Raw genomic sequence first — 20,840 nt, 5'->3', positions numbered from 1 at the left:
ATTTGGATTATTTATTTGCTCTTCTTTTTTTTTTTTTTACTTGCTTTATTATTTCACCACAGCCTAAAGGAAAGGCTTCCCAGCGGGCGTGCCTTTGAATGTACCTGTCATGTCATACTTACCTGGCAGGGGAGCAATAGCCATGATCCCTAAGGTGGCTATTGTCTTCTTTGGCTCTTACTTCCCGCATCAAGCAGGCAGCGACAATCATCTCCTAGGCTTGATCATTTTTATTATCTATGTTTTCTGGAGACCAGTTTTAAGCCAGAATTTCACTTTTTATTTTAACTTTTCAGCTTTTTTTTCATCATTTTTTTATCCTGACTTCTTTTGATTTATTGTATGCGTCAATGCAATGGAAGAAATAAAGAATTGGAGACCTATATTACGTCTTCCAACAGAACGTAACGCTTGATTGAATTTCTGGGAAAAAAAGATTTTCTGGATCAAGGCAGTGAATTGCCGCTTGAGACAATCAGACCAAACCTTAGGAATAGCTGGGTGGTCGCTAGCACTTACTAATGAACACCATGGAATTTTGAAAAAGCCACCACAAATGTTCTTTCAGCCCTGTTGAGTGTGGATGAAGAGAAGACAGGTGCTAGGCAAGGGTCATTCCTATCGATGGAGTCATGAAATGTGTGACTTTGGGGACGAACGTAGACCAGCGGATTGTGTACTCTGCCTAATGGCTGCTGTAGTAGAATCTTGGCAAAACTGTTTCCAAAGAGAGAAAAAAAATTGTACAAGGTTTGCTGCAAGATATGGTTGCCCTCACTCTCTGTTATAGGTTTGGAACCATTCCAAGATGCCATATAAAAAGACCAAGGAATTTGTTGGGGTTTAAGCTTCCCTGTAGGAGGAAGCGGGCCTAATTAGAATATTGCCTCCCATAATCCTTTGCAATGGCTTATGGTTATGAACTTTTTCTCACCGCTGTCTTAAAGTGTCCTTACATGGTAGCTCTTAAAAGCTGGCCCACTTGAACAGTTAGCTTTGCGCAGTGGCAGAATCATAGCCCATGAGGTCAATCCGAGGCGTGATTATTGCTAATTGAAAACTTTACCCAATACCCCGCCATGATGACTTGAAATACAGTCAGCATTGGCAATTTTTGACAGGCTCTAAGGAGACTGAAAGATTGGTTTAATAAAAGTTTATGGCGCCCCATGTCTAGGGCGTGTCTTACGTGACTCCCGTTTCTTCCTGAGCTCTGTTGCACCATTCCTTCCGCAGGCTTCTTAGCATTTCCCTTTTACCTTTCTCTCCCACTGAATCCACTTGTTTCCGGCAGCACACTATTCTCATTCCATGCTACGAATTCCCATCCTTCGGCTCATTGGCCTAGCATTTGCCTTTATGCAAATTGCTCCTTCGCACCCTGAATCCAGCTCAATTATTCACACCTAACCACCTGAAGGCACTAAAAATTACTGGTAGCTAAGGAAAACAACGATCAGCCACGAGGTTTGGTAATCTTTTGTAGCCTTCTATCATTTGGATTATTTATTTGCTCTTCTTTTTTTTTTTTTTAACTTGCTTTATTATTTCACCACAGCCTAAAGGAAAGGCTTCCCAGCGGGCGTGCCTTTGAATGTACCCGTCATGTCATACTTACCTGGCAGGGGAGCAATAGCCATGATCCCTAAGGTGGCTCTCCCAGAGTGAGGCTGGTTCATTGCACTCTGTACCAGTTGACCTCTGCGATTTCCTCAAATGTGGGAAACTCGACTGCATAATTTATGGCAGTGGGGGACTGCGTTCGCGCTTTCCCCTGTGTTTGCTTGTTTGACAAAAATAGAGAACTTCAACAATTCTAACGAAGGATAATTTCAGCCACGGCACCCGTCTTCTTTGGCTCTTACTTCCCGCATCAAGCAGGCAGCGACAATCATTTCCTAGGCTTGATCATTTTTATTATCTATGTTTCCTGGAGACCAGTTTTAAGCCAGAATTTCACTTTTTATTTTAACTTTTCAGCTTTTTTTTCATCATTTTTTTTATCTTGACTTCTTTTGATTTATTGTATGCTTCAATGCAATGGAAGAAATAAAGAATTGGAGACCTATATTACGTCTTCCAACAGAACGTAACGTTTGATTGAATTTCTGGGAAAAGAAGATTTTCTGGATCAAGGCAGTGAATTGCCGCTTGAGACAATCAGACCAAACCTTAGGAATAGCTGGGTGGTCGCTAGCACTTACTAATGAACACCATGGAATTTTGAAAAAGCCACCACAAATGTTCTTTCAGCCCTGTTGAGTGTGGATGAAGAGAAGACAGGTGCTAGGCAAGGGTCATTCCTATCGATGGAGTCATGAAATGTGTGACTTTGGGGACGAACGTAGACCAGCGGATTGTGTACTCTGCCTAATGGCTGCTGTAGTAGAATCTTGGCAAAACTGTTTCCAAAGAGAGAAAAAAAATTGTACAAGGTTTGCTGCAAGATATGGTTGCCCTCACTCTCTGTTATAGGTTTGGAACCATTCCAAGATGCCATATAAGAAGACCAAGGAATTTGTTGGGGTTTAAGCTTCCCTGTAGGAGGAAGCGGGCCTAATTAGAATATTGCCTCCCATAATCCTTTGCAATGGCTTATGGTCATGAACTTTTTCTCACCGCTGTCTTAAAGTGTCCTTACATGGTAGCTCTTAAAAGCTGGCCCACTTGAACAGTTAGCTTTGCGCAGTGGCAGTATCGTAGCCCATGAGGTCAATCCGAGGCGTGATTATTGCTAATTGAAAACTTTACCCAATACCCCGCCATGATGACTTGAAATACAGTCAGCATTGGCAATTTTTGACAGGCTCTAAGGAGACTGAAAGATTGGTTTAATAAAAGTTTATGGCGCCCCATGTCTAGGGCGTGTCTTACGTGACTCCCGTTTCTTCCTGAGCTCTGTTGCACCATTCCTTCCGCTGGCTTCTTAGCATTTCCCTTTTACCTTTCTCTCCCACTGAATCCATTTGTTTCCGGCAGCACACTATTCTCACTCCATGCTACGAATTCCCATCCTTCGGCTCATTGGCCTAGCATTTGCCTTTATGCAAATTGCTCCTTCGCACCCTGAATCCAGCTCAATTATTCACACCTAACCACCTGAAGGCACTAAAATTACTGGTAGCTAAGGAAAACAACGATCAGCCACGAGGTTTGGTAATCTTTTGTAGCCTTCTATCATTTGTATTATTTATTTGCTTTTTTTTTTTTTTAACTTGCTTTATTATTTCACCACAGCCTAAAGGAAAGGCTTCCCAGCAGGCGTGCCTTTGAATGTACCCGTCATGTCATACTTACCTGGCAGGGGAGCAATAGCCATGATCCCTAATGCCTCGTTTCCACTGAGCGGATCGGTTCGGTTCGGTACGGTACGGTTCGCTATTTTGGGTGTTTCCATTATGAAAGTGGTCCATATAAGCAAACCGTACCGATCCATTCAGGGTCCTGCTTCAGATGTAGGGCCATAGAAAATGGAACGGTTCGGTTAGGGCGGAGCTACTATACAATCCATTGATTGGTGGACAGGAAGAGCATTTTTTCTAATCCCCGCATGGCCCTGAAGGTCTGACTTGCAGTGGAAACGCTCACCAGAATGGGCTGGTCCATTCTAAACCTTCCAAACTGTACCGACCCGAACCGATCTGCTCAGTGGAAACGAGGCATAAGGTGGCTCTCCCAGAGTTAGGCTGGTTCATTGCACTCCGTACCAGTTGACCTCTGCGTTTTCCTCAAATGTGGGAAACTCGACTGCATAATTTATGGTAGTGGTAGACTGCGTTCGCGCTTTCCCCTGTGTTTGCTTGTTTGACAAAAATAGAGAACTTCACCAATTCTGACGAAGGATAATTTCAGCCACGGCACCCGTCTTCTTCGGCTCTTACTTCCCGCATCAAGCAGGCAGCGACAATCGTTTCCTAGGCTTGATCATTTTTATTATCTATGTTTTCTGGAGACCAGTTTTAAGCCAGAATTTCACTTTTTATTTTAACTTTTCAGCTTTTTTTTCATCATTTTTTTATCCTGACTTCTTTTGATTTATTGTATGCTTCAATGCAATGGAAGAAATAAAGAATTGGAGACCTATATTACGTCTTCCAACAGAACGTAACGTTTGATTGAATTTCTGGGAAAAGAAGATTTTCTGGATCAAGGCAGTGAATTGCCGCTTGAGACAATCAGACCAAACCTTAGGAATAGCTGGGTGGTCGCTAGCACTTACTAATGAACACCATGGAATTTTGAAAAAGCCACCACAAATGTTCTTTCAGCCCTGTTGAGTGTGGATGAAGAGAAGACAGGTGCTAGGCAAGGGTCATTCCTATCGATGGAGTCATGAAATGTGTGACTTTGGGGACGAACGTAGACCAGCGGATTGTGTACTCTGCCTAATGGCTGCTGTAGTAGAATCTTGGCAAAACTGTTTCCAAAGAGAGAAAAAAAATTGTACAAGGTTTGCTGCAAGATATGGTTGCCCTCACTCTCTGTTATAGGTTTGGAACCATTCCAAGATGCCATATAAGAAGACCAAGGAATTTGTTGGGGTTTAAGCTTCCCTGTAGGAGGAAGCGGGCCTAATTAGAATATTGCCTCCCATAATCCTTTGCAATGGCTTATGGTTATGAACTTTTTCTCACCGCTGTCTTAAAGTGTCCTTACATGGTAGCTCTTAAAAGCTGGCCCACTTGAAAAGTTAGCTTTGCGTAGTGGCAGTATCGTAGCCCATGAGGTCAATCCGAGGCGTGATTATTGCTAATTGAAAACTTTACCCAATACCCCGCCATGATGACTTGAAATACAGTCAGCATTGGCAATTTTTGACAGGCTCTAAGGAGACTGAAAGATTGGTTTAATAAAAGTTTATGGCGCCCCATGTCCAGGGCGTGTCTTACGTGACTCCCGTTTCTTCCTGAGCTCTGTTGCACCATTCCTTCCGCTGGCTTCTTAGCATTTCCCTTTTACCTTTCTCTCCCACTGAATCCACTTGTTTCCGGCAGCACACTATTCTCACTCCATGCTACGAATTCCCATCCTTCGGCTCATTGGCCTAGCATTTGCCTTTATGCAAATTGCTCCTTCGCACCCTGAATCCAGCTCAATTATTCACACCTAACCACCTGAAGGCACTAAAATTACTGGTAGCTAAGGAAAACAACGATCAGCCACGAGGTTTGGTAATCTTTTGTAGCCTTCTATCATTTGGATTATTTATTTGCTCTTCTTTTTTTTTTTTTTTTTTAAACTTGCTTTATTATTTCACCACAGCCTAAAGGAAAGGCTTCCCAGCGGGCGTGCCTTTGAATTTACCCGTCATGTCATACTTACCTGGCAGGGGAGCAATAGCCATGATCCCTAAGGTGGCTCTCCCAGAGTGAGGCTGGTTCATTGCACTCCGTACCAGTTGACCTCTGCTATTTCCTCAAATGTGGGAAACTCGACTGCATAATTTATGGTATTGGGGTACTGCGTTCACGATTTCCCCTGTGTTTGCTTGTTTGACAAAAATAGAGAACTTCACCAATTCTGACGAAGGATAATTTCAGCCACAGCACCCGTCTTCTTTGGCTCTTACTTTCCGCATCAAGCAGGCAGCGACAATCATTTCCTAGGCTTGATCATTTTTATTATCTATGTTTTCTGGAGACCAGTTTTAAGCCAGAATTTCACTTTTTATTTTAAATTTTCAGCTTTTTTTTCATCATTTTTTTATCCTGACTTCTTTTGATTTATTGTATGCTTCAATGCAATGGAAGAAATAAAGAATTGGAGACCTATATTACATCTTCCAACAGAACGTAACGCTTGATTGAATTTCTGGGAAAAAAAGATTTTCTGGATCAAGGCAGTGAATTGCCGCTTGAGACAATCAGACCAAACCTTAGGAATAGCTGGGTGGTCGCTAGCACTTACTAATGAACACCATGGAATTTTGAAAAAGCCACCACAAATGTTCTTTCAGCCCTGTTGAGTGTGGATGAAGAGAAGACAGGTGCTAGGCAAGGGTCATTCCTATCGATGGAGTCATGAAATGTGTGACTTTGGGGACGAATGTAGACCAGCGGATTGTGTACTCTGCCTAATGGCTGCTGTAGTAGAATCTTGGCAAAACTGGTTCCAAAGAGAGAAAAAAAATTGTACAAGGTTTGCTGCAAGATATGGTTGCCCTCACTCTCTGTTATAGGTTTGGAACCATTCCAAGATGCCATATAAGAAGACCGAGGAATTTGTTGGGGTTTAAGCTTCCCTGTAGGAGGAAGCGGGCCTAATTAGAATATTGCCTCCCATAATCCTTTGCAATGGCTTATGGTCATGAACTTTTTCTCACCGCTGTCTTAAAGTGTCCTTACGTTGTAGCTCTTAAAAGCAGGCCCACTTGAACAGCTAGCTTTGCGCAGTGGCAGTATCGTAGCCCATGAGGTCAATCCGAGGCGTGATTATTGCTAATTGAAAACTTTACCCAATACCCCGCCATGATGACTTGAAATACAGTCAGCATTGGCAATTTTTGACAGGCTCTAAGGAGACTGAAAGATTGGTTTAATAAAAGTTTATGGCGCCCCATGTCTAGGGCGTGTCTTACGTGACTCCCGTTTCTTCCTGAGCTCTGTTGCACCATTCCTTCCGCTGGCTTCTTAGCATTTCCCTTTTACCTTTCTCTCCCACTGAATTCACTTGTTTCCGGCAGCACACTATTCTCACTACATGCTACGAATTCCCATCCTTCGGCTCATTGGCCTAGCATTTGCCTTTATGCAAATTGCTCCTTCGCACCCTTAATCCAGCTCAATTATTCACACCTAACCACCTGAAGGCACTAAAATTACTGGTAGCTAAGGAAAACAACGATCAGCCACGAGGTTTGGTAATCTTTTGTAGCCTTCTATCATTTGGATTATTTATTTGCTCTTCTTTTTTTTTTTTTTTTACTTGCTTTATTATTTCACCACAGCCTAAAGGAAAGGCTTCCCAGCGGGCGTGCCTTTGAATGTAACCGTCATGTCATACTTACCTGGCAGGGGAGCAATAGCCATGATCCCTAAGGTGGCTCTCCCAGAGTGAGGCTGGTTCATTGCACTCCGTACCAGTTGTCCTCTGCGATTTCCTCAAATGTGGGAAAATCGACTGCATAATTTATGGTAGTGGGGGACTGCGTTCGCGCTTTCCCCTGTGTTTGCTTGTTTGACAAAAATAGAGAACTTCACCAATTCTGACGAAGGATAATTTCAGCCACGGCACCGGTCTTCTTTGGCTCTTACTTTCCGCATCAAGCAGGCAGCGACAATCATTTCCTAGGCTTGATCATTTTTATTATCTTTGTTTTCTGGAGACCAGTTTTAAGCCAGAATTTCACTTTTTATTTTAACTTTTCAGCTTTTTTTTCATCATTTTTTTATCCTGACTTCTTTTGATTTATTGTATGCTTCAATGCAATGGAAGAAATAAAGAATTGGAGACCTATATTACGTCTTCCAACAGAACGTAACGTTTGATTGAATTTCTGGGAAAAAAAGATTTTCTGGATCAAGGCAGTGAATTGCCGCTTGAGACAATCAGACCAAACCTTAGGAATAGCTGGGTGGTCGCTAGCACTTACTAATGAACACCATGGAATTTTGAAAAAGCCACCACAAATGTTCTTTCAGCCCTGTTGAGTGTGGATGAAGAGAAGACAGGTGCTAGGCAAGGGTCATTCCTATCGATGGAGTCATGAAATGTGTGACTTTGGGGACGAACGTAGACCAGCGGATTGTGTACTCTGCCTAATGGCTGCTGTAGTAGAATCTTGGCAAAACTGTTTCCAAAGAGAGAAAAAAAATTGTACAAGGTTTGCTGCAAGATATGGTTGCCCTCACTCTCTGTTATAGGTTTGGAACCATTCCAAGATGCCATATAAGAAGACCAAGGAATTTGTTGGGGTTTAAGCTTCCCTGTAGGAGGAAGCGGGCCTAATTAGAATATTGCCTCCCATAATCCTTTGCAATGGCTTATGGTCATGAACTTTTTCTCACCGCTGTCTTAAAGTGTCCTTACATGGTAGCTCTTAAAAGCTGGCCCACTTGAACAGTTAGCTTTGCGCAGTGGCAGTATCGTAGCCCATGAGGTCAATCCGAGGCGTGATTATTGCTAATTGAAAACTTTACCCAATACCCCGCCATGATGACTTGAAATACAGTCAGCATTGGCAATTTTTGACAGGCTCTAAGGAGACTGAAAGATTGGTTTAATAAAAGTTTATGGCGCCCCATGTCTAGGGCGTGTCTTACGTGACTCCCGTTTCTTCCTGAGCTCTGTTGCACCATTCCTTCCGCTGGCTTCTTAGCATTTCCCTTTTACCTTTCTCTCCCACTGAATCCATTTGTTTCCGGCAGCACACTATTCTCACTCCATGCTACGAATTCCCATCCTTCGGCTCATTGGCCTAGCATTTGCCTTTATGCAAATTGCTCCTTCGCACCCTGAATCCAGCTCAATTATTCACACCTAACCACCTGAAGGCACTAAAATTACTGGTAGCTAAGGAAAACAACGATCAGCCACGAGGTTTGGTAATCTTTTGTAGCCTTCTATCATTTGGATTATTTATTTGCTCTTCTTTTTTTTTTTTTTTTTAAACTTGCTTTATTATTTCACCACAGCCTAAAGGAAAGGCTTCCCAGCGGGCGTGCCTTTGAATTTACCCGTCATGTCATACTTACCTGGCAGGGGAGCAATAGCCATGATCCCTAAGGTGGCTCTCCCAGAGTGAGGCTGGTTCATTGCACTCTGTACCAGTTGACCTCTGCTATTTCCTCAAATGTGGGAAACTCGACTGCATAATTTATGGTATTGGGGTACTGCGTTCGCGCTTTCCCCTGTGTTTGCTTGTTTGACAAAAATAGAGAACTTCACCAATTCTGACGAAGGATAATTTCAGCCACGGCACCCGTCTTCTTCGGCTCTTACTTCCCGCATCAAGCAGGCAGCGACAATCGTTTCCTAGGCTTGATCATTTTTATTATCTATGTTTTCTGGAGACCAGTTTTAAGCCAGAATTTCACTTTTTATTTTAACTTTTCAGCTTTTTTTTCATCATTTTTTTATCCTGACTTCTTTTGATTTATTGTATGCTTCAATGCAATGGAAGAAATAAAGAATTGGAGACCTATATTACGTCTTCCAACAGAACGTAACGTTTGATTGAATTTCTGGGAAAAGAAGATTTTCTGGATCAAGGCAGTGAATTGCCGCTTGAGACAATCAGACCAAACCTTAGGAATAGCTGGGTGGTCGCTAGCACTTACTAATGAACACCATGGAATTTTGAAAAAGCCACCACAAATGTTCTTTCAGCCCTGTTGAGTGTGGATGAAGAGAAGACAGGTGCTAGGCAAGGGTCATTCCTATCGATGGAGTCATGAAATGTGTGACTTTGGGGACGAACGTAGACCAGCGGATTGTGTACTCTGCCTAATGGCTGCTGTAGTAGAATCTTGGCAAAACTGTTTCCAAAGAGAGAAAAAAAATTGTACAAGGTTTGCTGCAAGATATGGTTGCCCTCACTCTCTGTTATATGTTTGGAACCATTCCAAGATGCCATATAAGAAGACCAAGGAATTTGTTGGGGTTTAAGCTTCCCAGTAGGAGGAAGCGGGCCTAATTAGAATATTGCCTCCCATAATCCTTTGCAATGGCTTATGGTTATGAACTTTTTCTCACCGCTGTCTTAAAGTGTCCTTACATGGTAGCTCTTAAAAGCTGGCCCACTTGAACAGTTAGCTTTGCGCAGTGGCAGTATCGTAGCCCATGAGGTCAATCCGAGGCGTGATTATTGCTAATTGAAAACTTTACCCAATACCCCGCCATGATGACTTGAAATACAGTCAGCATTGGCAATTTTTGACAGGCTCTAAGGAGACTGAAAGATTGGTTTAATAAAAGTTTATGGCGCCCCATGTCCAGGGCGTGTCTTACGTGACTCCCGTTTCTTCCTGAGCTCTGTTGCACCATTCCTTCCGCTGGCTTCTTAGCATTTCCCTTTTACCTTTCTCTCCCACTGAATCCACTTGTTTCCGGCAGCACACTATTCTCACTCCATGCTACGAATTCCCATCCTTCGGCTCATTGGCCTAGCATTTGCCTTTATGCAAATTGCTCCTTCGCACCCTGAATCCAGCTCAATTATTCACACCTAACCACCTGAAGGCACTAAAATTACTGGTAGCTAAGGAAAACAACGATCAGCCACGAGGTTTGGTAATCTTTTGTAGCCTTCTATCATTTGGATTATTTATTTGCTCTTCTTCTGATCATTTTTATTATCTTTGTTTTCTGGAGACCAGTTTTAAGCCAGAATTTCACTTTTTATTTTAACTTTTCAGCTTTTTTTTCATCATTTTTTTATCCTGACTTCTTTTGATTTATTGTATGCTTCAATGCAATGGAAGAAATAAAGAATTGGAGACCTATATTACGTCTTCCAACAGAACGTAACGTTTGATTGAATTTCTGGGAAAAAAAGATTTTCTGGATCAAGGCAGTGAATTGCCGCTTGAGACAATCAGACCAAACCTTAGGAATAGCTGGGTGGTCGCTAGCACTTACTAATGAACACCATGGAATTTTGAAAAAGCCACCACAAATGTTCTTTCAGCCCTGTTGAGTGTGGATGAAGAGAAGACAGGTGCTAGGCAAGGGTCATTCCTATCGATGGAGTCATGAAATGTGTGACTTTGGGGACGAACGTAGACCAGCGGATTGTGTACTCTGCCTAATGGCTGCTGTAGTAGAATCTTGGCAAAACTGTTTCCAAAGAGAGAAAAAAAATTGTACAAGGTTTGCTGCAAGATATGGTTGCCCTCACTCTCTGTTATAGGTTTGGAACCATTCCAAGATGCCATATAAGAAGACCAAGGAATTTGTTGGGGTTTAAGCTTCCCTGTAGGAGGAAGCGGGCCTAATTAGAATATTGCCTCCCATAATCCTTTGCAATGGCTTATGGTCATGAACTTTTTCTCACCGCTGTCTTAAAGTGTCCTTACATGGTAGCTCTTAAAAGCTGGCCCACTTGAACAGTTAGCTTTGCGCAGTGGCAGTATCGTAGCCCATGAGGTCAATCCGAGGCGTGATTATTGCTAATTGAAAACTTTACCCAATACCCCGCCATGATGACTTGAAATACAGTCAGCATTGGCAATTTTTGACAGGCTCTAAGGAGACTGAAAGATTGGTTTAATAAAAGTTTATGGCGCCCCATGTCTAGGGCGTGTCTTACGTGACTCCCGTTTCTTCCTGAGCTCTGTTGCACCATTCCTTCCGCTGGCTTCTTAGCATTTCCCTTTTACCTTTCTCTCCCACTGAATCCATTTGTTTCCGGCAGCACACTATTCTCACTCCATGCTACGAATTCCCATCCTTCGGCTCATTGGCCTAGCATTTGCCTTTATGCAAATTGCTCCTTCGCACCCTGAATCCAGCTCAATTATTCACACCTAACCACCTGAAGGCACTAAAATTACTGGTAGCTAAGGAAAACAACGATCAGCCACGAGGTTTGGTAATCTTTTGTAGCCTTCTATCATTTGGATTATTTATTTGCTTTTTTTTTTTTTTTAACTTGCTTTATTATTTCACCACAGCCTAAAGGAAAGGCTTCCCAGCAGGCGTGCCTTTGAATGTACCCGTCATGTCATACTTACCTGGCAGGGGAGCAATAGCCATGATCCCTAAGGTGGCTCTCCCAGAGTTAGGCTGGTTCATTGCACTCCGTACCAGTTGACCTCTGCGTTTTCCTCAAATGTGGGAAACTCGACTGCATAATTTATGGTAGTGGTAGACTGCGTTCGCGCTTTCCCCTGTGTTTGCTTGTTTGACAAAAATAGAGAACTTCACCAATTCTGACGAAGGATAATTTCAGCCACGGCACCCGTCTTCTTCGGCTCTTACTTCCCGCATCAAGCAGGCAGCGACAATCGTTTCCTAGGCTTGATCATTTTTATTATCTATGTTTTCTGGAGACCAGTTTTAAGCCAGAATTTCACTTTTTATTTTAACTTTTCAGCTTTTTTTTCATCATTTTTTTATCCTGACTTCTTTTGATTTATTGTATGCTTCAATGCAATGGAAGAAATAAAGAATTGGAGACCTATATTACGTCTTCCAACAGAACGTAACGTTTGATTGAATTTCTGGGAAAAGAAGATTTTCTGGATCAAGGCAGTGAATTGCCGCTTGAGACAATCAGACCAAACCTTAGGAATAGCTGGGTGGTCGCTAGCACTTACTAATGAACACCATGGAATTTTGAAAAAGCCACCACAAATGTTCTTTCAGCCCTGTTGAGTGTGGATGAAGAGAAGACAGGTGCTAGGCAAGGGTCATTCCTATCGATGGAGTCATGAAATGTGTGACTTTGGGGACGAACGTAGACCAGCGGATTGTGTACTCTGCCTAATGGCTGCTGTAGTAGAATCTTGGCAAAACTGTTTCCAAAGAGAGAAAAAAAATTGTACAAGGTTTGCTGCAAGATATGGTTGCCCTCACTCTCTGTTATATGTTTGGAACCATTCCAAGATGCCATATAAGAAGACCAAGGAATTTGTTGGGGTTTAAGCTTCCCTGTAGGAGGAAGCGGGCCTAATTAGAATATTGCCTCCCATAATCCTTTGCAATGGCTTATGGTTATGAACTTTTTCTCACCGCTGTCTTAAAGTGTCCTTACATGGTAGCTCTTAAAAGCTGGCCCACTTGAACAGTTAGCTTTGCGCAGTGGCAGTATCGTAGCCCATGAGGTCAATCCGAGGCGTGATTATTGCTAATTGAAAACTTTACCCAATACCCCGCCATGATGACTTGAAATACAGTCAGCATTGGCAATTTTTGACAGGCTCTAAGGAGACTGAAAGATTGGTTTAATAAAAGTTTATGGCGCCCCATTTCTAGGGCGTGTCTTACGTGACTCCCGTTTCTTCCTGAGCTCTGTTGCACCATTCCTTCCGCTGGCTTCTTAGCATTTCCCTTTTACCTTTCTCTCCCACTGAATCCACTTGTTTCCGGCAGCACACTATTCTCACTCCATGCTGCGAATTCCCATCCTTCGGCTCATTGGCCGAGCATTTGCCTTTATGCAAATTGCACCTTCGCACCCTGAATCCAGCTCAATTATTCACACCTAACCACCTGAAGGCACTAAAATTACTGGTAGCTAAGGAAAACAACGATCAGCCACGAGGTTTGGTAATCTTTTGTAGCCTTCTATCATTTGGATTATTTATTTGCTCTTCTTTTTTTTTTTTTAACTTGCTTTATTATTTCACCACAGCCTAAAGGAAAGGCTTCCCAGCGGGCGTGCCTTTGAATGTACCTGTCATGTCATACTTACCTGGCAGGGGAGCAATAGCCATGATCCCTAAGGTGGCTATTGTCTTCTTTGGCTCTTACTTCCCGCATCAAGCAGGCAGCGACAATCATTTCCTAGGCTTGATCATTTTTATTATCTATGTTTTCTGGAGACCAGTTTTAAGCCAGAATTTCACTTTTTATTTTAACTTTTCAGCTTTTTTTTCATCATTTTTTTATCCTGACTTCTTTTGATTTATTGTATGCGTCAATGCAATGGAAGAAATAAAGAATTGGAGACCTATATTACGTCTTCCAACAGAACGTAACGCTTGATTGAATTTCTGGGAAAAAAAGATTTTCTGGATCAAGGCAGTGAATTGCCGCTTGAGACAATCAGACCAAACCTTAGGAATAGCTGGGTGGTCGCTAGCACTTACTAATGAACACCATGGAATTTTGAAAAAGCCACCACAAATGTTCTTTCAGCCCTGTTGAGTGTGGATGAAGAGAAGACAGGTGCTAGGCAAGGGTCATTCCTATCGATGGAGTCATGAAATGTGTGACTTTGGGGACGAACGTAGACCAGCGGATTGTGTACTCTGCCTAATGGCTGCTGTAGTAGAATCTTGGCAAAACTGTTTCCAAAGAGAGAAAAAAAATTGTACAAGGTTTGCTGCAAGATATGGTTGCCCTCACTCTCTGTTATAGGTTTGGAACCATTCCAAGATGCCATATAAAAAGACCAAGGAATTTGTTGGGGTTTAAGCTTCCCTGTAGGAGGAAGCGGGCCTAATTAGAATATTGCCTCCCATAATCCTTTGCAATGGCTTATGGTTATGAACTTTTTCTCACCGCTGTCTTAAAGTGTCCTTACATGGTAGCTCTTAAAAGCTGGCCCACTTGAACAGTTAGCTTTGCGCAGTGGCAGAATCATAGCCCATGAGGTCAATCCGAGGCGTGATTATTGCTAATTGAAAACTTTACCCAATACCCCGCCATGATGACTTGAAATACAGTCAGCATTGTCAATTTTTGACAGGCTCTAAGGAGACTGAAAGATTGGTTTAATAAAAGTTTATGGCGCCCCATGTCTAGGGCGTGTCTTACGTGACTCCCGTTTCTTCCTGAGCTCTGTTGCACCATTCCTTCCGCAGGCTTCTTAGCATTTCCCTTTTACCTTTCTCTCCCACTGAATCCACTTGTTTCCGGCAGCACACTATTCTCACTCCATGCTACGAATTCCCATCCTTCGGCTCATTGGCCTAGCATTTGCCTTTATGCAAATTGCTCCTTCGCACCCTGAATCCAGCTCAATTATTCACACCTAACCACCTGAAGGCACTAAAAATTACTGGTAGCTAAGGAAAACAACGATCAGCCACGAGGTTTGGTAATCTTTTGTAGCCTTCTATCATTTGGATTATTTATTTGCTCTTCTTTTTTTTTTTTTAACTTGCTTTATTATTTCACCACAGCCTAAAGGAAAGGCTTCCCAGCGGGCGTGCCTTTGAATGTACCCGTCATGTCATACTTACCTGGCAGGGGAGCAATAGCCATGATCCCTAAGGTGGCTCTCCCAGAGTGAGGCTGGTTCATTGCACTCTGTACCAGTTGACCTCTGCGATTTCCTCAAATGTGGGAAACTCGACTGCATAATTTATGGTAGTGGGGGACTGCGTTCGCGCTTTCCCCTGTGTTTGCTTGTTTGACAAAAATAGAGAACTTCAACAATTCTAACGAAGGATAATTTCAGCCACGGCACCCGTCTTCTTTGGCTCTTACTTCCCGCATCAAGCAGGCAGCGACAATCATTTCCTAGGCTTGATCATTTTTATTATCTATGTTTCCTGGAGACCAGTTTTAAGCCAGAATTTCACTTTTTATTTTAACTTTTCAGCTTTTTTTTCATCATTTTTTTATCTTGACTTCTTTTGATTTATTGTATGCTTCAATGCAATGGAAGAAATAAAGAATTGGAGACCTATATTACGTCTTCCAACAGAACGTAACGTTTGATTGAATTTCTGGGAAAAAAAGATTTTCTGGATCAAGGCAGTGAATTGCCGCTTGAGACAATCAGACCAAACCTTAGGAATAGCTGGGTGGTCGCTAGCACTTACTAATGAACACCATGGAATTTTGAAAAAGCCACCACAAATGTTCTTTCAGCCCTGTTGAGTGTGGATGAAGAGAAGACAGGTGCTAGGCAAGGGTCATTCCTATCGATGGAGTCATGAAATGTGTGACTTTGGGGACGAACGTAGACCAGCGGATTGTGTACTCTGCCTAATGGCTGCTGTAGTAGAATCTTGGCAAAACTGTTTCCAAAGAGAGAAAAAAAATTGTACAAGGTTTGCTGCAAGATATGGTTGCCCTCACTCTCTGTTATAGGTTTGGAACCATTCCAAGATGCCATATAAGAAGACCAAGGAATTTGTTGGGGTTTAAGCTTCCCTGTAGGAGGAAGCAGGCCTAATTAGAATATTGCCTCCCATAATCCTTTGCAATGGCTTATGGTTATGAACTTTTTCTCACCGCTGTCTTAAAGTGTCCTTACATGGTAGCTCTTAAAAGCTGGCCCACTTGAACAGATAGCTTTGCGCAGTGGCAGTATCGTAGCCCATGAGGACAATCCGAGGCGTGATTATTGCTAATTGAAAACTTTACCCAATACCCCGCCATGATGACTTGAAATACAGTCAGCATTGGCAATTTTTGACAGGCTCTAAGGAGACTGAAAGATTGGTTTAATAAAAGTTTATGGCGCCCCATGTCTAGGGCGTGTCTTACGTGACTCCCGTTTCTTCCTGAGCTCTGTTGCACCATTCCTTCCGCTGGCTTCTTAGCATTTCCCTTTTACCTTTCTCTCCCACTGAATCCACTTGTTTCCGGCAGCACACTATTCTCACTCCATGCTACGAATTCCCATCCTTCGGCTCATTGGCCTAGCATTTGCCTTTATGCAAATTGCTCCTTCGCACCCTGAATCCAGCTCAATTATTCACACCTAACCACCTGAAGGCACTAAAAATTACTGGTAGCTAAGGAAAACAACGATCAGCCACGAGGTTTGGTAATGTTTTCTAGCCTTCTATCATTTGGATTATTTATTTGCTCTTCTTTTTTTTTTTTTAACTTGCTTTATTATTTCACCACAGCCTAAAGGAAAGGCTTCCCAGCGGGCGTGCCTTTGAATGTACCCGTCATGTCATACTTACCTGGCAGGGGAGCAATAGCCATGATCCCTAAGGTGGCTCTCCCAGAGTGAGGCTGGTTCATTGCACTCTGTACCAGTTGACCTCTGCGATTTCCTCAAATGTGGGAAACTCGACTGCATAATTTATGGTAGTGGGGGACTGCGTTCGCGCTTTCCCCTGTGTTTGCTTGTTTGACAAAAATAGAGAACTTCAACAATTCTAACGAAGGATAATTTCAGCCACGGCACCCGTCTTCTTTGGCTCTTACTTCCCGCATCAAGCTGGCAGCGACAATCATTTCCTAGGCTTGATCATTTTTATTATCTATGTTTCCTGGAGACCAGTTTTAAGCCAGAATTTCACTTTTTATTTTAACTTTTCAGCTTTTTTTTCATCATTTTTTTATCTTGACTTCTTTTGATTTATTGTATGCTTCAATGCAATGGAAGAAATAAAGAATTGGAGACCTATATTACATCTTCCAACAGAACGTAACGTTTGATTGAATTTCTGGGAAAAGAAGATTTTCTGGATCAAGGCAGTGAATTGCCGCTTGAGACAATCAGACCAAACCTTAGGAATAGCTGGGTGGTCGCTAGCACTTACTAATGAACACCATGGAATTTTGAAAAAGCCACCACAAATGTTCTTTCAGCCCTGTTGAGTGTGGATGAAGAGAAGACAGGTGCTAGGCAAGGGTCATTCCTATCGATGGAGTCATGAAATGTGTGACTTTGGGGACGAACGTAGACCAGCGGATTGTGTACTCTGCCTAATGGCTGCTGTAGTAGAATCTTGGCAAAACTGTTTCCAAAGAGAGAAAAAAAAATGTACAAGGTTTGCTGCAAGATATGGTTGCCCTCACTCTCTGTTATAGGTTTGGAACCATTCCAAGATGCCATATAAGAAGACCAAGGAATTTGTTGGGGTTTAAGCTTCCCTGTAGGAGGAAGCGGGCCTAATTAGAATATTGCCTCCCATAATCCTTTGCAATGGCTTATGGTTATGAACTTTTTCTCACCGCTGTCTTAAAGCTTCCTTACATGGTAACTCTTAGAAGCTGGCCCACTTGAACAGTTAGCTTTGCGCAGTGGCAGTATCGTAGCCCATGAGGTCAATCCGAGGCGTGATTATTGCTAATTGAAAACTTTACCCAATACCCCGCCATGATGACTTGAAATACAGTCAGCATTGGCAATTTTTGACAGGCTCTAAGGGGACTGAAAGATTGGTTTAATAAAAGTTTATGGCGCCCCATGTCTAGGGCGTGTCTTACGTGACTCCCGTTTCTTCTTGAGCTCTGGTGCACCATTCCTTCCACTGGCTTCTTAGCATTTCCCTTTTACCTTTCTCTCCCACTGAATCCACTTGTTTCCGGCAGCACACTATTCTCACTCCATGCTACGAATTCCCATCCTTCGGCTCATTGGCCTAGCATTTGCCTTTATGCAAATTGCTCCTTCGCACCCTGAATCCAGCTCAATTATTCACACCTAACCACCTGAAGGCACTAAAATTACTGGTAGCTAAGGAAAACAACGATCAGCCACGAGGTTTGGTAATCTTTTGTAGCCTTCTATCATTTGGATTATTTATTTGCTCTTCTTTTTTTTTTTTTTACTTGCTTTATTATTTCACCACAGCCTAAAGGAAAGGCTTCCCAGCGGGCATGCCTTTGAATGTACCCGTCATGTCATACTTACCTGGCAGGGTAGCAATAGCCATTATCTCTAAGGTAGTTCTCCCAGAGTGAGGCTGGTTCATTGCACTCCGTACCAGTTGACCTCTGCGATTTCCTCAAATGTGGGAAACTCGACTGCATAATTTATGGTAGTGGGGGACTGCGTTCGCGCTTTCCCCTGTGTTTGCTTGTTTGACAAAAATAGAGAACTTCACAAATTCTGACGAAGGATTATTTCAGCCACGGCAACCGTCTTCTTTGGCTCTTACTTTCCGCATCAAGCAGGCAGCGACAATCATTTCCTAGGCTTGATCATTTTTATTATCTATGTTTTCTGGAGACCAGTTTTAAGCCAGAATTTCACTTTTTATTTTAACTTTTCAGCTTTTTTTTCATCATTTTTTTATCCTGACTTCTTTTGATTTATTGTATGCTTCAATGCAATGGAAGAAATAAAGAATTGGAGACCTATATAACGTCTTCCAACAGAACGTAACGTTTGATTGAATTTCTGGGAAAAAAAGATTTTCTGGATCAAGGCAGTGAATTGCCGCTTGAGACAATCAGACCAAACCTTAGGAATAGCTGGGTGGTCGCTAGCACTTACTAATGAACACCATGGAATTTTGAAAAAGCCACCACAAATGTTCTTTCAGCCCTGTTGAGTGTGGATGAAGAGAAGACAGGTGCTAGGCAAGGGTCATTCCTATCGATGGAGTCATGAAATGTGTGACTTTGGGGACGAACGTAGACCAGCGGATTGTGTACTCTGCCTAATGGCTGCTGTAGTAGAATCTTGGCAAAACTGTTTCCAAAGAGAGAAAAAAAATTGTACAAGGTTTGCTGCAAGATATGGTTGCCCTCACTCTCTGTTATAGGTTTGGAACCATTCCAAGATGCCATATAAGAAGACCAAGGAATTTGTTGGGGTTTAAGCTTCCCTGTAGGAGGAAGCGGGCCTAATTAGAATATTGCCTCCCATAATCCTTTGCAATGGCTTATGGTCATGAACTTTTTCTCACCGCTGTCTTAAAGTGTCCTTACATGGTAGCTCTTAAAAGCTGGCCCACTTGAACAGTTAGCTTTGCGCAGTGGCAGTATCGTAGCCCATGAGGTCAATCCGAGGCGTGATTATTGCTAATTGAAAACTTTACCCAATACCCCGCCATGATGACTTGAAATACAGTCAGCATTGGCAATTTTTGACAGGCTCTAAGGAGACTGAAAGATTGGTTTAATAAAAGTTTATGGCGCCCCATGTCTAGGGCGTGTCTTACGTGACTCCCGTTTCTTCCTGAGCTCTGTTGCACCATTCCTTCCGCTGGCTTCTTAGCATTTCCCTTTTACCTTTCTCTCCCACTGAATCCATTTGTTTCCGGCAGCACACTATTCTCACTCCATGCTACGAATTCCCATCCTTCGGCTCATTGGCCTAGCATTTGCCTTTATGCAAATTGCTCCTTCGCACCCTGAATCCAGCTCAATTATTCACACCTAACCACCTGAAGGCACTAAAATTACTGGTAGCTAAGGAAAACAACGATCAGCCACGAGGTTTGGTAATCTTTTGTAGCCTTCTATCATTTGGATTATTTATTTGCTCTTCTTTTTTTTTTTTTTTTTAAACTTGCTTTATTATTTCACCACAGCCTAAAGGAAAGGCTTCCCAGCGGGCGTGCCTTTGAATTTACCCGTCATGTCATACTTACCTGGCAGGGGAGCAATAGCCATGATCCCTAAGGTGGCTCTCCCAGAGTGAGGCTGGTTCATTGCACTCTGTACCAGTTGACCTCTGCTATTTCCTCAAATGTGGGAAACTCGACTGCATAATTTATGGTATTGGGGTACTGCGTTCACGATTTCCCCTGTGTTTGCTTGTTTGACAAAAATAGAGAACTTCACCAATTCTGACGAAGGATAATTTCAGCCACAGCACCCGTCTTCTTTGGCTCTTACTTTCCGCATCAAGCAGGCAGCGACAATCATTTCCTAGGCTTGATCATTTTTATTATCTATGTTTTCTGGAGACCAGTTTTAAGCCAGAATTTCACTTTTTATTTTAAATTTTCAGCTTTTTTTTCATCATTTTTTTATCCTGACTTCTTTTGATTTATTGTATGCTTCAATGCAATGGAAGAAATAAAGAATTGGAGACCTATATTACATCTTCCAACAGAACGTAACGCTTGATTGAATTTCTGGGAAAAAAAGATTTTCTGGATCAAGGCAGTGAATTGCCGCTTGAGACAATCAGACCAAACCTTAGGAATAGCTGGGTGGTCGCTAGCACTTACTAATGAACACCATGGAATTTTGAAAAAGCCACCACAAATGTTCTTTCAGCCCTGTTGAGTGTGGATGAAGAGAAGACAGGTGCTAGGCAAGGGTCATTCCTATCGATGGAGTCATGAAATGTGTGACTTTGGGGACGAATGTAGACCAGCGGATTGTGTACTCTGCCTAATGGCTGCTGTAGTAGAATCTTGGCAAAACTGGTTCCAAAGAGAGAAAAAAAATTGTACAAGGTTTGCTGCAAGATATGGTTGCCCTCACTCTCTGTTATAGGTTTGGAACCATTCCAAGATGCCATATAAGAAGACCGAGGAATTTGTTGGGGTTTAAGCTTCCCTGTAGGAGGAAGCGGGCCT

At 42.6% G+C, this 20,840-nt stretch overlaps 22 non-coding genes across 22 annotated transcripts; all 22 read left to right on the top strand.

Moving 5' to 3' along the window:
- Nucleotides 1–992: 992 nt before the first annotated feature.
- LOC134593163 (U4 spliceosomal RNA) lies at nucleotides 993–1,133 on the top strand. The gene has a single exon (XR_010089685.1). It is a non-coding gene; the product is annotated as a U4 spliceosomal RNA (small nuclear RNA).
- Nucleotides 1,134–1,610: 477 nt separating this feature from the next.
- Nucleotides 1,611–1,777, top strand: LOC134590309 (U1 spliceosomal RNA). The gene has a single exon (XR_010087252.1). It is a non-coding gene; the product is annotated as a U1 spliceosomal RNA (small nuclear RNA).
- A 900-nt stretch (nucleotides 1,778–2,677) lies between these two features.
- LOC134592041 (U4 spliceosomal RNA) lies at nucleotides 2,678–2,818 on the top strand. The gene has a single exon (XR_010088725.1). It is a non-coding gene; the product is annotated as a U4 spliceosomal RNA (small nuclear RNA).
- An 815-nt stretch (nucleotides 2,819–3,633) lies between these two features.
- LOC134591609 (U1 spliceosomal RNA) lies at nucleotides 3,634–3,793 on the top strand. Its single transcript, XR_010088361.1, has one exon. It is a non-coding gene; the product is annotated as a U1 spliceosomal RNA (small nuclear RNA).
- Nucleotides 3,794–4,692: 899 nt separating this feature from the next.
- Nucleotides 4,693–4,833, top strand: LOC134593457 (U4 spliceosomal RNA). The gene has a single exon (XR_010089936.1). It is a non-coding gene; the product is annotated as a U4 spliceosomal RNA (small nuclear RNA).
- A 481-nt stretch (nucleotides 4,834–5,314) lies between these two features.
- On the top strand, nucleotides 5,315–5,481 carry LOC134591575 (U1 spliceosomal RNA). Its single transcript, XR_010088336.1, has one exon. It is a non-coding gene; the product is annotated as a U1 spliceosomal RNA (small nuclear RNA).
- Nucleotides 5,482–6,380: 899 nt separating this feature from the next.
- LOC134592040 (U4 spliceosomal RNA) lies at nucleotides 6,381–6,521 on the top strand. Its single transcript, XR_010088724.1, has one exon. It is a non-coding gene; the product is annotated as a U4 spliceosomal RNA (small nuclear RNA).
- A 477-nt stretch (nucleotides 6,522–6,998) lies between these two features.
- LOC134590340 (U1 spliceosomal RNA) lies at nucleotides 6,999–7,165 on the top strand. Its single transcript, XR_010087278.1, has one exon. It is a non-coding gene; the product is annotated as a U1 spliceosomal RNA (small nuclear RNA).
- An 899-nt stretch (nucleotides 7,166–8,064) lies between these two features.
- On the top strand, nucleotides 8,065–8,205 carry LOC134592039 (U4 spliceosomal RNA). Its single transcript, XR_010088723.1, has one exon. It is a non-coding gene; the product is annotated as a U4 spliceosomal RNA (small nuclear RNA).
- Nucleotides 8,206–8,685: 480 nt separating this feature from the next.
- Nucleotides 8,686–8,852, top strand: LOC134591500 (U1 spliceosomal RNA). The gene has a single exon (XR_010088271.1). It is a non-coding gene; the product is annotated as a U1 spliceosomal RNA (small nuclear RNA).
- An 899-nt stretch (nucleotides 8,853–9,751) lies between these two features.
- LOC134592038 (U4 spliceosomal RNA) lies at nucleotides 9,752–9,892 on the top strand. Its single transcript, XR_010088722.1, has one exon. It is a non-coding gene; the product is annotated as a U4 spliceosomal RNA (small nuclear RNA).
- Nucleotides 9,893–11,051: 1,159 nt separating this feature from the next.
- LOC134592036 (U4 spliceosomal RNA) lies at nucleotides 11,052–11,192 on the top strand. The gene has a single exon (XR_010088721.1). It is a non-coding gene; the product is annotated as a U4 spliceosomal RNA (small nuclear RNA).
- Nucleotides 11,193–11,664: 472 nt separating this feature from the next.
- LOC134591567 (U1 spliceosomal RNA) lies at nucleotides 11,665–11,831 on the top strand. The gene has a single exon (XR_010088329.1). It is a non-coding gene; the product is annotated as a U1 spliceosomal RNA (small nuclear RNA).
- An 899-nt stretch (nucleotides 11,832–12,730) lies between these two features.
- LOC134592035 (U4 spliceosomal RNA) lies at nucleotides 12,731–12,871 on the top strand. Its single transcript, XR_010088720.1, has one exon. It is a non-coding gene; the product is annotated as a U4 spliceosomal RNA (small nuclear RNA).
- Nucleotides 12,872–14,224: 1,353 nt separating this feature from the next.
- LOC134593820 (U4 spliceosomal RNA) lies at nucleotides 14,225–14,365 on the top strand. The gene has a single exon (XR_010090247.1). It is a non-coding gene; the product is annotated as a U4 spliceosomal RNA (small nuclear RNA).
- Nucleotides 14,366–14,841: 476 nt separating this feature from the next.
- Nucleotides 14,842–15,008, top strand: LOC134590200 (U1 spliceosomal RNA). The gene has a single exon (XR_010087158.1). It is a non-coding gene; the product is annotated as a U1 spliceosomal RNA (small nuclear RNA).
- Nucleotides 15,009–15,907: 899 nt separating this feature from the next.
- Nucleotides 15,908–16,048, top strand: LOC134591914 (U4 spliceosomal RNA). The gene has a single exon (XR_010088614.1). It is a non-coding gene; the product is annotated as a U4 spliceosomal RNA (small nuclear RNA).
- Nucleotides 16,049–16,524: 476 nt separating this feature from the next.
- On the top strand, nucleotides 16,525–16,691 carry LOC134590199 (U1 spliceosomal RNA). The gene has a single exon (XR_010087157.1). It is a non-coding gene; the product is annotated as a U1 spliceosomal RNA (small nuclear RNA).
- An 899-nt stretch (nucleotides 16,692–17,590) lies between these two features.
- LOC134593188 (U4 spliceosomal RNA) lies at nucleotides 17,591–17,731 on the top strand. Its single transcript, XR_010089706.1, has one exon. It is a non-coding gene; the product is annotated as a U4 spliceosomal RNA (small nuclear RNA).
- A 475-nt stretch (nucleotides 17,732–18,206) lies between these two features.
- Nucleotides 18,207–18,373, top strand: LOC134591518 (U1 spliceosomal RNA). Its single transcript, XR_010088287.1, has one exon. It is a non-coding gene; the product is annotated as a U1 spliceosomal RNA (small nuclear RNA).
- Nucleotides 18,374–19,272: 899 nt separating this feature from the next.
- Nucleotides 19,273–19,413, top strand: LOC134592034 (U4 spliceosomal RNA). The gene has a single exon (XR_010088719.1). It is a non-coding gene; the product is annotated as a U4 spliceosomal RNA (small nuclear RNA).
- A 480-nt stretch (nucleotides 19,414–19,893) lies between these two features.
- On the top strand, nucleotides 19,894–20,060 carry LOC134591579 (U1 spliceosomal RNA). The gene has a single exon (XR_010088338.1). It is a non-coding gene; the product is annotated as a U1 spliceosomal RNA (small nuclear RNA).
- Nucleotides 20,061–20,840: the final 780 nt, after the last annotated feature.

This window comes from Pelobates fuscus, chromosome 2 (genome assembly GCF_036172605.1).
Source record: "Pelobates fuscus isolate aPelFus1 chromosome 2, aPelFus1.pri, whole genome shotgun sequence".
Lineage (NCBI taxonomy): Eukaryota > Metazoa > Chordata > Amphibia > Anura > Pelobatidae > Pelobates > Pelobates fuscus.
This window is presented reverse-complemented; position numbering and strand designations above follow the sequence as displayed.